Below are 15252 nucleotides of genomic sequence, written 5' to 3'. Positions count from 1 at the left end.
AGGATGAGGCAGTGACCTCAGGGTTAGGGTTTAAGCTGTGGGTGAGGTTAGAGTTAGGGTCAGCAGGCCCCTCATTACACTCTAGTCATCCCCTCCCCAGCTGCGCTTCTTGCCCCAGTGTCAGCCAGACACCCAGCTGGTCTCCTCACCCCCGGAGTCTAGCCAGGCCATTCTCATCCCTGCTCTGGTCTGAACGCTGTTGATTTGGGTAATAATCAGAAAAGCCTGATTTTAGTGGAAATTAATTTTTCTAGTTTTCTGCTTTTCACCAAGCTCGATAAGGCTATGGCCAGAGTGGGGAGAAGAGGGACCCAGTTGAAGGGGGATGGAGATGGGGAGGAGCCCAGCTGGGATTACTACTGGGCCTATGTAATCAACAAAATGTGCTACCGTCTTGTTAAAGATTTGCCACATAATTATGCTCCGTGACCTAAACTCTCAGGGTGAGATTTTGTGCTCAGAACCTGCAGCCCAGGAGCATGCGAGGGCTCAGGCAACTTTAAGCTCTGCCCTGTATCCTCCTGATCTTGGGTGCTCTGGATGCTAAATCAACCCCCGCAGTAATGCAGGGCTTGTCTGCATGGGAAAGTTACACAGGTACAAGGTAAAGTGGCCATTTAAACTGCTTTTGTTACACCGGTGTATAGCTCCATGGCAACACACACATTCCGTAAGAAGAGTGAGTTTCTCTGGCTTCGTTATGTAATATCAGAAACTGCTCCTGGCTGGCAGGGGAGCAGAGCAAACTCACAGAGGCGAGACATCAGGAGCTGTTGATCTCCTGCCCTCCCCTTACACAGTCCAGGCAGGGAAAGTGACCTGGGATGCAGGGAACCTTGACATCGCTCCACCATCGTGCCCCCCCCAGCCCCTAGGGGTGTGCAGAGGGAGGGAATCCCCAGCTGTGATGATCTTTACATTGAGTCCCAGCCTCCCTTTGGCTTCATTCCAAATGTCTCCCCTGCCCGGCAATCTCTAGTTTACTGACATCTAGTTTGATGACGTCCTCGTCATCTGGACCCATGGGAAGGAGGCCCTTGAGGAATTCCACCAGGATTTCAACAATTTCCACCCCACCATCAACCTCAGCCTTGACCAGTCCACACAAAAGATCCACTTCCTGGACACTACAGTGCAAATAAGCGATGGGTCACATAAACACCAGCCTATACCAGAAACCTACTGACCGCTATACTTACCTACATGCATCCAGATTTCATCCACATCACACGATCCATTGTCTATAGCCAAGATCTAAGATGCAACCGCATTTGCTCCAATCCCTCAGACAGAGACAAACACCTACAGGATCTCTATCAAATGTTCTTACAACTACAATACCCACCTGGTGAAATGAAGAAACAGGATGACAGAGCCAGAAGGGTACCTAGAAGTCACCTACTACAGAACACGCCCAACAAAGAAAGTAACAGAACGCCACTAGCCATCACCTTCAGTCCCCAACTAAAACCTCTCCAGCGCAACATCAAGGATCTACAACCTATCCTGAAGCATGATCCCTCACTCTCGCAGATCTTGGGAGACAGACCAGTCCTTGCTTACAGACAGCCCCCTAACCTGAAGCAAATACTCACCAGCAACTACACACCACACAACAAAAACACTAACCCAGGAATCTATCCTTGCAACAAAGCCCATTGCCAACTCTGTCCACATATCTATACAAGGGACACCATCATAGGACCTAATCACATTAGCCACACCATCAAATGCTTGTTCAACTGCACATCTACCGCAGCCGTGCTGTAACGTGGGCAGTGTAGCCAAGCCCTTAGTGTAGATAAGGTAACTGCTAACTTTTCCATTTGCACAGCCACTATTCTGCCCATCCACAGCTCCTACTCACCTGCATGGGGAGATGGGAGGTGGGGGGTTCAAAGGGCAGAATTGGGCCATAAGTTCCCCTGCCCGGCTTTGCATTCTGGTTTTCCTGTGAGCAGCCAAGTTACGTATGTCGGCACTCCAAGCCCAGCAACCTGAGCCTCACAAGGTGTTTCAAACTGAGCCAGGCTGATCCCCAGGGAACAGTTCAGAATCACATTTGATTGGGATTCCTGAGTGAGATCTGAATGGGTGAAACCACTTGACACTTCTTGCTTCAAACATTATCATAATTTATTCAGCTTCCTCTTCACCCTCAGCCCAGCTTCCATTGCCTGAAACTCCTCCAAACACAGAATCAAAGCCCCTTAATCCCTGTATCTTTACTTTTGGTTTTGTTTCTCTCTCTCACCAAATTCCCCCCTTTTGTTACTTCACCTTTCGCTCTGTGTTGCCTCCAGAAGCAGTAACTGGCCAGGCCAATGAGAACAGCCAGGAGAGACTGGATCACACCCAAAGCCACCATCCAGGGATTGACCCTCGGGAAAAACAGCTCTGCAAGAGAAAGTGCCATTGACTTGGGAGCAAACACGCACAGAATGAAGGCAGGACCCTGTGACAGTGGTGATGCTGTGACTAGTTAAGAGTCTCACAGGGTAATACACAGGGAGATGTGGCTGCTTTGTGCTTTATTATTAAGTCAATCAAAACCCAAGCTTTTGCCTGGTTACTGAACATGGCTAATTAATGGGAGGGGGTGTGTTGAGGGAGGGGAGAGGGTAAAGTGCAGCTCCATTATGCTACACCATCCCCCACTGGTGTAAGTTCAGGCACTCCCTAGGCTGCTCTAAGTGATCCCAAGGCTGAAGCCAGTGCAGACTGGATCTCAGAATCAGAGAGTTGTGAGAAGCCTCCTGACACCCCTGTGCTCACTGGGGTTCAGCCACATGAAGGAATCTGGCCCAAAATATGTTAATGCAGGATTTTAATAAAAACAAAACTGAGCTTGGAGATTCAGAGTAAAAATTCCCCCAGCATCCTCTTTCCTGGGCCTTGGAGCAATGGCTGTCTAGAGGGTTCTTGCTAAGTGATTAGTGCAGCATATTGAAAACCATGTAAAAATTACAAGATGGCACTTGAAATCCTGAGGGGATTCCTGGTCCTGCTTGCAGGCTAAGGGGCTCTGTAGGGAGCGTGCATCTGGGTCCTCTGCAGTCAGTCTGCAAAGAGCCTGCCTAGAGCCGGGGGGGGTGGGGGGGGTTGGTTCTGCCTCGCTGCCTTAGGGAGCAGTCTGCTTTGTCTCTCTCTGTATTTGGCTGTGGCATGTTAGACTTCTGGATTCTTAGAAATAAAGCAGTGTGACATTGCAGCCTTTCAGGAACAGAATTTATGTTTTGTTTCTAACTCTCTGTGTGTGCTGTGAACAGTCAGGTAATGCTGGGCATAGCATAGACTAACCAGCAGTGCAGCACTATGAGACCTCAGACAAATACAACGTTCTTACTATTGTAGTGATGAAATATTCATTCGATAGTAACCAAATTATTTGGTAGATAACACATAAAATCACAACCTTTTTTTCTAAAAATTAAGGTGCTCTTAGGTAAGGTTTTGTTTCTGCATATTTGGGGCCTGAACTTTTACTGCTGGTATTTTCAGGTGTAATCTAAGTAGCAACGCTCAGGCCATATTCAGGGCTCTCTTGTGATAGTCAGGAAATGTGACTTTATTACCCAGATTTTCACAAATATTTAGACCCACAACTCTCATTGAGAACAAAGGAGAATTCCCTCCCCCACCCCCACAGAGAATTGTGATGTTCACAGTGTGAGCGCACACACACACACAGAGTAAGATATAAGCATAAATACTCCTGCTGGAAGGCTGCAGTGCATCATGACTTTATTTCTTAGAATCCAGAATCTGAATACACAAGAACCCCAGAACAGAGGGGGAGGTGTCTCCCTAAGGCAGCAGGCACAACTCACCCACCTTGCTCTACGGTGGCTCATCTATAGGCACAGTTAGTGTGCGGCAGGCTGGGGTGTAAATCCACTGTGCACTGGCCAGCTGCGCAGTAACTGGCTGTGTGCACCCTGCTGCACTGCACTAAAAGTTCCCTGGTGCACTTTGATCTGTTCCTGTATTAAAGTGGGTTAGATCATAGCACAGCGTGGAATTTTTAGTGCATGTAGCAGGGTCCAGCACAAGCTCAGAGACCTATACCACAATTTAACAGGCCCTTAGCCTGAGCCAACTGGCCTGGGTCACCAGCGGGTTTTGAACTGCAGTGTAGACATATCCAAAGAGAACTGAGGTTGTTCAGGACTTTACAAGACGTGCTCAGCACATTGAAGGTTTAGGCCAATAAACAGGAGACACAATGATAAACACTCTCTGCTCATGTCTGCAGCATCTCAATCTATCCATGTGCGGCACAGACGGGCACTGACCTGCTATGGTAATCGCTGACTCTCTCTCCTGGTTGAGTCGGGGGTTCCTGACACAGCAGGACACTTTCTGGTTGGACTCTTCAGTTAGAACAGTGGCAATCTCTGCTTGAAACAGGCCATTGGCCTCTGGGGATATTTTTTCAGAGGCTGATGGTAAGACCTGCCCCTGGAGATCTCTCCACTGAGCCTTGGGCTCTGGGTACCATCCGGCTGATCGACACACCACCCGGATCCCTCCGTCCTGATGTCCCTCCACAGAGATGACAGGAGCAGAGCCCAAACCTACAGAAGAAATAAATGAACTTGTGACAATCCTACAGTGCCCAGTAATGAGCCAAACGTTTTATTACACAGTTATCAAAAGCCATTTCCTATTAAACTGAGAATTGAATGTGAGTCCACAAGTGCAGCTGGTCCATTAATCTAATCAGATTCCAATTTGATAGAATTAATCTTAATGTCAGGGCTGTTCTATGCACAAACTTGCTCCAGTTTTGTTAAAGTTTTTTTTTTTAAACCAGTGCAAACCCTGTGTGGACACTTTCATATCAAGAAGGAATCGACTCAAGCTACATTAATATAAGCCATTTCCAAACCATTTAAGAGTGTCCATATAGGGTTTTGCACTACTTCATTGTAACCAGTGCATGTGGTATGTATAGACCAGAGGATCACAAACTGCGGCCCCCGGGACCCTCCTGCCCGGCAGGCTCGCCACCAGCCCCTCCCCCGCTGTTCTCCCTCCCCCACAGCCTCAGCTCACTGCACCACCAGTGCAATGCTCTGGGCGGTGGTGCTGTGAGCTCCTGGGGCAGCACCACTGCAGAGCCTGGCCTGACCCGGGGCTCTGTGCTGCGCGGTGCGTGGCTGGCTCCAGCTGGGCGGAGCGGCTGCCTGTCCTGGTGCAGCCACGCTGCCAGCCACCGGTGCTCCAGGCAGCTCTGTAAGGGGAAGGGAGCGAGGAGGAGGGTTGGATGGAGGGCAGGGAGTTTGGGGTGGTCAGGGACAGGGCAGTAAAGGACAGGTAACAAGGGGTTAGATGGGTCAGGGATCCCGGGGCCATCAGGAAGGGGGTAGATTGGGCGGGGGAGATGTTGGGGCAGGAGGTCTAGAGGCGATCAAGGGACTGAGTTGGAGGGTGGATAGGGCACGGGTTCCAGGGGGGCCATCAGGGAACAGGGGAATTTAGATTGGGCAGGAGTCCCGGGGAGGCAGTCAGGGGACGAGAAGCAGGGAGGGGTCAGAATGTTGGCGGGGGCACAGCCTCCCCTAACCAGCCCTCCATTCAATTTTTGAAACCCGATACAGTCCTCAGGCCAAAAAGTTTGCCCGCCCCTGATATAGACAAATGTTAAATTAATTCACTACCAAAAAACTTTGTTACTGGGGAGTTCAAGTTGCCTCGGCTGTGCCTTGTACCCTTCCAGAGCACAGAAGTTGGCAGCAGAAAACTGGACTTCACTGAGAGACAGGAAACACACCCACACTCACACCCACCAAATACAGACATTAGATAACAAAGAAATGCAGGGTAAAGGTATTGCCTTCTGTACCAGGCCACACTTTTACTGATGAGCTAAACTGAAATAAAATGAACTTAATCTGAATGATCTTAATCTTTTGTGTTCATGAATATCGCTTGTGCTGTTCTCTCAGATTACTGCTTGGTTACTTTTATTAAAGAAACTATTTCTGTCTCAGACTCTGTGCTTGCGAGAGGGGAAGAATTGCCTTTTAGGCCTGGTCCACACTAGGACTTTAATTCGAATTTAGCAGCATTAATTCGAATTAACCGTGCACCCGTCCACACCACGAAGCTATTTAAATCGACATAGAGGGCTCTTTAGTTCGACTTCTGTACTCCTCCCTGACGAGGGGAGTAGCGCTAAATTCTACATGGCTATGCCGAATTAGGCTAGGTGTGGATGCAAATCGACCTTAGTAGCTCCGGGAGCTATCCCACAGTGCACCACTCTGTTGACACTCTGGACAGCAGTCCAAGCTTGGATGCTCTGACCAGCCACACAGGAAAAGCCCCGTGGAAATTTGAATTCCTTTTCCTGTCTGGCCAGTTTGAATCTCATTTCCTGTGTGTGGCGAGCTCTGCAGCACTGGCAGCGATGCAGAGCTCTCCAGCAGAGGTGTCCATGCAATCTCAGAATAGAAAGAGGGCCCCAGCATGGACTGACCAGGAAGTCTTGGATCTGATCGGTGTGTGGGGCAAGGAGTTTGTGCTTTCGGAGCTGCGCTCCAACAAACGGAATGCAAAGACTTACGAGAAGGTCTCCAAAGCCATGACAGACAGAGGCTACAGCCGGGATACAACACAGTGCCGCGTGAAAGTCAAGACAAGGCTACCAAAAAATCAGAGCGGCAAACGGACGCTCTGGAACCCAGCCCCAGACATGCCGGTTCTACGAGGCACTGCATGCCATTCTCGGTGGGTCTGCCACCACTGCCCCACCAGTGTGCGTGGAATCTGAGGATGGGATACTGTCGATGGACTGTTCCTCGGAGATGTTCGCGGACGGGGAAGATGAGGAGGATGAGGCAGTCGACAGCGCTTACAACGCTGATTTCCCCGACAGCCAGGATCTCTTCATCACCCTCACTGAGATCCCTACCAACCCTCCCAGCCGTTACCCCGGACCCTGAATCAGGGGAAGGATCAGTCGGTAAGTGCTTTAAACATGTAAACATTTATTTCTAACAGAACAGGAATATTAATTATGCGAAAAGAAGGTCAATATATATGGGGATGGAACAGAAATCCTCTTGGGAGATTTCCGAGAAGCTCTCCTGCAGGTAATCGAAAAGCCTCTGCATGAGGTTCCTGGGGAGAGCTGCCTTATTGGGTGCTCCGTGGTAGCACACTTTTCCGCGCCAGGCTATCATCAGGTACTCCGGGAGCATTGCCTCCACGAGCATGGCCGCATAGGCCCCCGGTTTGTGCTGGCTTTCACGCAGCATGCGCTCTCTATCTGCCTCAGTGACCCTCCTCAGGGTGATCTCGCTCGCTCGGAGACTCCTGCATTTAATTACAGTAATTTGTGTACTATTAGTATTGGGAGTGCTTCACTGTTCCTTTGCATAACAATGAGCGTCACTTTACAGCCACGTGGTGGAGGCTGCAGAGTGGCAGCATACAGGGATCTTTCCCAGGGAACAGATATGAGGGGGTGCAACAGGGGCAGAGTTTATGCTTTCAGGATTGCCTGTAGCAAGAGGACAGTGGTATACATTGACTTTTAAGCAGCCAAAAGTTTTTGGCTTACCATGCCTGGCTGCTCCGCGGATTCTGCTGTCCTGCCCCGCTTGTCTGGTCTGCAGTGCAATCCCCCAGGCAATGAAAGCGAATTCCGAAAATTTGAACTTTCCCTGAGTGAGTGCTGTGCATGGTCTTGTTCACAGAGACTGACTAGACTATGTTTCCTCTTTGCAGAAATGTATCTTTATAAGGAAGTGAATCCCTTTTTCCCATCACACAGCTGCACCTGTATCTTGACGTGCTCCAGCATGCCCCTCACAGAGGCTGGCGCAGATTAGGTGGCACAAGAAAAAGACACGGGACGAGATGTTCGCAGAACTTGTGGGCTGCTCCCGAGCCGAGGCGGCCCAGCAGAGCCAGTGGAGGGAGAACCTCTCTCAGCAGCAGCGCTCACACAGCGAACGGGAGGACAGATGGCATCTGGAGGACCAGCAGGTGACTCAAACGCTGCTTGGACTAATGAGGGAGCAAACGGACACGCTCAGGCGCCTTGTGGATGTTCTCCAGGACCGCAGGCAGGAGGACGACAGAGCCCCCCTGCACTGTATCTTCAACTGCCCTCCCCTGCCACAAAGTCCAATACCCCCCTCACCCAAAATAACAAGAAGGAGGTGCGCCAGGGGCCGTGAAAACTGTCACTCCACCCCAGCAGAGTGCTCAAGTACCAAAAAGCTCTCATTCGCTAACTTTTGAGAAGTCCTTCCCTTCCTGGATCACCCAAGCCCAAATCCCAGTTTCATTCCCTCACAGTGTAGTTGATTATTAAAAATAGTTTGCTGTTCATTACTGTTTCCGTCATGTTTCTTTACAGAAGACTTTGTGTGAAGGGGGGGAGGGATTTGGTAATTGCATAGGACGGTCACCATTACCTGGATACAGACACGGGGGCAGGATCTACAGCAGGTCACACACACAGTGCAGTCACTAGGCACCCTGGTCAGTCTGGGAGGTGTTTTTCATGTTCTGTGCATAGGCGGCAGGTGCCCTGCTCCAGCTATATTTGGAGCTGGGTCTCTCCCCCAGCCCTGCCTGGATCGGGCTCTGACCCCCACGGGTCTTCCCCCGCCCCGCCACGCTGCGTACCTGCCTGACAGTAGAGCTGCTCCCCGCAGAAATGCTGTCTGGTGCCCCAGGGTCCTAGCGCCTGCCATACACAAATGGCAAGACAGGCTGCCCTTACCCTGCCCTTCCACCATAGCCCTGAGCCTCTCCAATGCCCCAAACCCTCAGCCCCAGCCAGAGCCCTCATCCCCCTACACCTCCTCCCCCTTCCCACACACCCCTCACCCCTTCCTACGCCCCCACCCCCAGCCCAGAGCCTGCACCCCTCACCCCTTCCTTCACACCCACCTGTACATGTCCTCCCCCCAGTCCTCCCCCGCCACAAGGCCACATAGCCCCCGCACACAGAGTCCCGAAAAGGAGGGGTGGCAGGCTCCGTTGAAACAACCAGTCCGGCAGTGCAGACCGCTCTAGGAGCAAGAGCCTGTCATTCCTCGATTGTAGAAGCGGTCTGTACATCACTGCCCACCACAGTCTGCGTCCCTGTTTCAACCCTTTAACGCGAATTCATTACTAAAGAAAACGTTGTTAATTAACAATAGTCCATTAACTTTATTTTTAAATGTGTGTTGGAAGGGGGGAAACGTGGTGAACGGGGTATGTAGCCGCAGAAGAAAGTCAGCAGTAACTGAAGCAGGGGCAGGTTCAGCTTCTCTGTAAAGAAACTGAACAGTCACATATCAGAGGGGTAGCCGTGTTAGTCTGGTTCTGTAAAAGCAGCAAAGAATCCTGTAGCACCTTATAGACTAGCTTACCCTGCTCGCTGAGGAACCTAGCTTTCAAAGCCTCCCGTATGCACAGCGCTTCCCGCTGGGCTCTTCTAATCGCACGGGTGTCTGGCTGAGTGTAATCAGCAGCCAGGCGATTTGCCTCAACCTCCCATCCTGTCATAAAGGTCTCCCCCTTGCTCTCACAGAGATTGTGGAGCACACAGCAAGCTGCAATAACAATGGGGATATTGGTTTCGCTGAGATCCGAGCGAGTGAGTAAGCTTCGCCATCTCCCCTTGAGACGTCCAAAAGCACACTCCATTAGGTCTGGTAGTTGGGGTGAGGAGCCCAGCTCAGTGTGCAGCTCAGGCTACATAACCGAGGGAGTGTGGGGCCCATCAGTAAGCTGCTGCCGGTGATGTGGGCACCCAGAAACGCAGGGCAGAGGGGAGCTACATGCTGTGGGGGATGGTGGAGAAGGAGACAGACACACCAGTCTCCTCTCAAATGCTTAAAGTAGCCACTGGGTAATAAAACTGTCCAGGTGTTGGGGCAGGGACCTGGGATGAGATTTCTCTCACCAGCCCTGTTACCAGCTACCCACTACAAACATTGCAGAGCACGACCATTATCCCCACCGCACTGTCACAGAAGGTACAGGGTCGGGGGGCAGTGAGCAACCACGGAGCAACTGAGTGGCCTAACAGAGTTCCCAGGACTGGGACTATTCCTCGTTCTGCCACTGACCTGCTGGGTGACCTTGGGCAACTCACTTCTCTGCTTTGTGCCTCAGTTTCCCATCTGTAAAATGGGGATACTCATGTGAAGCTCTTTCAGGTCTTCTAATGGAAAAGCACCATACTATGCGTTTGGTTATTACCTAGGCCCAGTCGTGTAGCAACTGCAAACCTAAGTGAGAACTACAATCACCTAAATGGCCACTAGCTCCTACAACAAATGTTTCCCCTTCTGTTAAAAAAAAACCACCCAGAAAATTCCCTGACAAAACCTTTGTTAGCACAGAGTTCAGGCTGCCTGGTGATATTATCTCCTGCCCTTCCATGGCACAGTGACAGCTCTGAGACCCTGTCCTCACTATTCTCTCCACTGGTCAGTACAGCTACACTGAACACAGGGAATGCAGCTGCACTGCAGGCAGATACATGCTGCAATTCAAATCTGTGGAACACAACACAAACAATGCCCCCTTCCTGTAATCCTTCCTCATGTCTATTCACTGACAAAAAACTTAGGTACCTCCAGGCAACCTTAACTCTGTATTATCTCCTACCCTTCCAGAATGCCTTTTTCAGCAAAACTCAGACCTCTAAAACCAGGAAATCCACAGTGAAGGTAAAAACCCAAACAACCTTAACTCTGCCCCTTTGGAGATGGTAATAACCACTGGGAATTGGCTGCATGCACTAAAGCTGCATGCACTGTGCTCAGTGTAGCTGTAATGACTAGTGGAGGGGATTATTTGGAGCCTATTGGCAGAACTGTCACTGAGATATGCAGAGAAGAGCAGGTGTACCTTGAGGGATCAATCATGCTTCATTTCAGTGCTGAGTTGTGCAGGTTGTGTCAGTAGCAGGGCACAGACTCCTTGCCATGGGCATTGTCTGGTGTCAGATATGCCAGTGATCACCAAGGCTTGATGAGGGGTAAGTGAAGGCAACGTCCCACAAGGAATCCTCAGGGCAACGGAGACGAGATGATAACATTTTGCAAGTCAGGGGTGGTTTGTGTGCAGCAGGCTCAGTGTTTGAATGGAGACCAGGAGTTCGCTACATCTGACCTAAACCTCATGTCATGGTTACAGAATTAGCTGCATCTCTGTCCCCTTGCTGGTCTCTCTGACAGCACCTTCAAGGGTCAGGCCTCCTGCCTCTACGTGTGCTGGGGGCGGGAAATTCCTCAATTCTTCCACTCTTAGAGCAGGCTCTGGGCTACAGGTCCTTGTGTATCAATCACTGTTACCCTGAAGGGGCCAGACACAAGCTGAGATCAATCCCAGTTGGTGGCATCAGTTTGGGGCAGATCAGAGTCATTGTTCATCTGCATTGCACATCCGATGAAGTGGGTATTCACTCATGAAAGCTCATGCTCCAATACGTCTGTTAGTCTATAAGGTGCCACAGGACTCTTTGCTGCTTTTAGGAAAAACGAATATTAAACAGCAAACTAGAATCAACCTTATCCAGAGCACAGTACCTGCCTCACTATAATGAGAAAAATAGTGTCATCTCACAATTAACCCTGTGACTCCACTTATTACCCCATTGAAGACATTAAATCATCAGAAGAAGTTACTGACCTTCCACCTGCAGTTGCAATACAGCATTTTCATAGGAGACACTGGACTGAAAAAAACACACATACGGCCCATCATCGGAGGGTCGGATATCGCGTATTCTCAGGGAAACTCTCCCATTGGTGATGTTGTCTTTCAAGAGCTCAGTTCTTCCTCGATATTCCAGCATCTGCTCTCCATACTGATCCTGCCCACCACGGTACAGGTGCACAGCTGGAGAGAACTGGGATCGGAACCATCTCACCTCCATGTTCTCAGCACTCATCCTGGGGGAGAGGTGGCAGGGTAGGATGGCTTCCCCCCCAAAGGGAGGCAGTGACTGGGTGGTCAGATCCAGCCACTGTGAATTGTGCTGTGAAATGTACAATGGAAAAAGGAAATTTAATTGGCACGGGGGCTGGGGTAACATTAATTCAGCAGTAAGACACACAGTAAGAGAGCGCCCTGCTTTAGAAGTGAGACCATTTAAAGACAAAAGCCTGACAGAGAAAACTTACCATAAATCAATCAAAGGTCTAAACACATGTTACACTTATCCCAAAGGATTCTCATCTGACACTTGGGACTCTTTGGTAGGTTCCAAAGTCTTTCCAACCTTTCTCTAAGGGTTTGTCCTCTTGGTTAACAGGTCCTGTCACTTTGCAGCCCAAGATCTCGGGCCTCTGGACAGTTCAAATCCAGCTTTTATACCAAAAATCTTTGTTCTCTTGGGCTTCTGGGACCTGGTCTAACCCAGTTTATGCAACTCTCCCTAGGGGTGATACTTCTCTGGAGCTGTTACCTGTCCCACAAGTAATTACCCCCCATGGTTGGCAAATTCTGAAGGAGATGGGGTAACCCTCCCCATGGCATAGATTACAATCCCGAGCCCATAAAGATACATATTATGTGTACAGATACCATTTATAAAGGGGGTACACAAATAAACAGAACATTCATAAAGTGAATTTGATAGTCCCCAAAATGCCGCATGTGGCTGCAGTATCTGTCACACAGAGTTCACATGTGAATCTTATACACTGTCCCTACTATCTCTGAATAAAGCTCTAACTTCTCATAGGCACCCTGGGGATAATGGTGCTGGGGTCCTGGGTCTCTGATACACCAAGGCCTTTCCATGCTGCTCCAGCACAGGGGCCTCCTCATCTGTAGTAGGGGTGGTGTAAAGGCTGACAAGCTGTAAAGATATGAAAACAGACCATCACTATGCTGACAATGGCTTTAAAGGTAAAGTCAGAGGTCAGATAATGGAGAGGGAGAAGGAAGCAGATAGAAAAGTGCAGGAAACAGAACTGGTCACTGTGGAACTGCACAGAATGTGGGGGTCTCAGTGCAGAGACTCAACATCAGGAGAGACAGAGAAAGCTGGTTAAATTAACAAGATGGAAACCACAGCAGGAGGGAACCAAAATGCCCAAGTAACTATGGAGCCAGCCCTGGGATGAAGTGGGTCACTCTCAGGGTTTCACTGAGGGCACCGAAGGAAGAAGCCAGCAAATATCCTCACCTCCTCACTGTGAGATGAGGTCTAGCTCTGAGCCCTAGTCAGATGTGCCTAGTGCAGCATGAATGACTTGTGGGTTGTTACATCTAAATTGGAGAGTCTAGGATTCAGGACTCCTTCTTGGCTGAAGAACCTGATTTGTGACGTATATGATCGGTCAGTGCAGTGTATAGGAACTGGGTAGTGTCCTTTTAAATAGTTTGCGAGCCCTGTAGTGGTGCTCACTGTGTTCTGTGTTTTAGAAGCTGCCAGAAATCAGCCAAAGCAGTAGGGTGGATGTACTGTCTAGGCCTGACAAGATGGTGTATAGATAGTAACTATGGTCAGTGGGGACCCAGGTGTAGCCTGTGATGTCTCCATGTTGTTGGTTGTGGGCAGGTTGAGCAGATGTGGTTTACAAGACAAGGCGGTGATGTGAGATGGACAGTGATGACCAGCAATAGCAACAGCAGCAAACCCAGCGAGGAGGCCGGAGCTCCTACCTGACACCAGCCTGTAAACCTGTAGAGCGAGGCAGAGAGCGACGTAGCTGGGCCGAGTGGAGCTCACTGTGGAGCCGGGGGAGAACAAGGGAACCTTGCCCGTCATCGTAGCTGGGTCTGGGGAACAGGAGAAATAACAAGCCAGATGGCAAGTGAGTGGGATGCAGTGACAGTGCCATGGTTGTCTGACTTTCATAGCCCTGGTCCATTGATCAGTTATGTTTACATTAGCCCACTTCCCAATATTCATAGACTAAGGTCAGAGGGGACCATTAGATCATCTAGTCTGACCTGTGGCACAAGCCAAAGAAACATTTAAAATATTAAATATAAGGGTAGGTTAAGAAAAGAGCATTTAAAAACATTAAATAAAAGAGAAACATATAAAGATAGGTTAAAAGAGAGAACAGGGCAAGAAAAGGAAAAAGAAAGTCCCTTTGCAAAGGGCAAAGACAGCACGTGGTTGAGTCAGAGAGATATCTTACCCTTGCAGCTGTTCCTGGGGAAAGAGGGAGCTCCCAAGGCTCTCAACCCCTTGGGCTAGTTATCCCCACCTTTGGGTCAGACCAATCAGATGCTGTTCTACAGCTGCATCATAGAATACATTTTTTCTGAACCAATCCTATAGTTCCAAGATTTTTAAATAAGGACCATCTCCCTCCCCTCCCTCACTGCCCCCTCCCCCTTTTAACTGCCTTATTCTTATCTAAAAAAACAGACCCCAAGCATCTTTCCCACCTCTAGCACTTTTACATGGGTGCTTTAATAAGGTTAAAACCATAAGCCCTTAGTAACAAACATTGGTCATTTTTTAGTGAGGACAATTTGAAGCTGGAGCAAAGCCCCTGTTAGCAAAAACAGCGTCTGTGAGCCAGGGGATCAGAGATAAGAAGGCTTCTTCTTCCCCCACTTTTTAATAAACACTAGTGAAAGTTATATTATGTTTTGTACAGGAATAAACATTTTCAAAGACAATCTGTATGAAGACAGAGCCCTTTATTTAACATTTTACATGTGTTTCAATTTAAAAAAATGAGTCTGCAGAAACACCCCAGATTGAAAACCACAGAATCTTAATAACAGCTAGTTTTGATTCCCCTAATTCTGTAAACCTGTGGATCAGAAAGAAGTTTATTTTCCTCCTCACTTTTTAACAAATCCATGCAAAAGTTACATTGAGCTTTCATTTTCTTAGGACTTTAGATTTAAGTTTGAATTTTTCTGTAGCCCATCTGAAGAACACCCCACCCCTAGACTTTCCCCTATAATTTTAACACTTGCTAAACGTGCTGTGTTTCATTATAGAATGGTTTTCTTAACATTTAACATGAAATAAAAGGTTTTTTAACATGAAAATACAGCATTGACTGAGTTGTAACATAACGTCCTTTTAAAGGATATTCTCTATGCAGTGAGGCCTATTTGAAGCATTAGGGTTTTTTTTTAAGTTTAACATGAAAAAGCAGTATTGACTGAGCTGTAACAAAACAAAGCCACTCTTAGGGATGCATTGTAGAAGTTTAGTGAACTAAAAAGGCTTAAGATACTAGCCGTATAATGTCTCTTCATGAGAGGGTTGACTGCCAGTGTTGGCAGGGCCATCCTTAGGCATATGCA

At 48.9% G+C, this 15252-nt stretch overlaps 1 pseudogene; it reads right to left on the bottom strand.

The window, feature by feature from the left end:
- LOC120392945 overlaps nt 1–15252 on the bottom strand; it is a 63759-nt pseudogene that overhangs the window by 7141 nt on the left and 41366 nt on the right.

This window comes from Mauremys reevesii, unplaced genomic scaffold (genome assembly GCF_016161935.1).
Source record: "Mauremys reevesii isolate NIE-2019 unplaced genomic scaffold, ASM1616193v1 Contig13, whole genome shotgun sequence".
NCBI classification, from domain to species: domain Eukaryota; kingdom Metazoa; phylum Chordata; order Testudines; family Geoemydidae; genus Mauremys; species Mauremys reevesii.
Note: the sequence above shows the minus strand (reverse complement) of the source record. Positions and strands in the feature narration are given on the sequence as shown.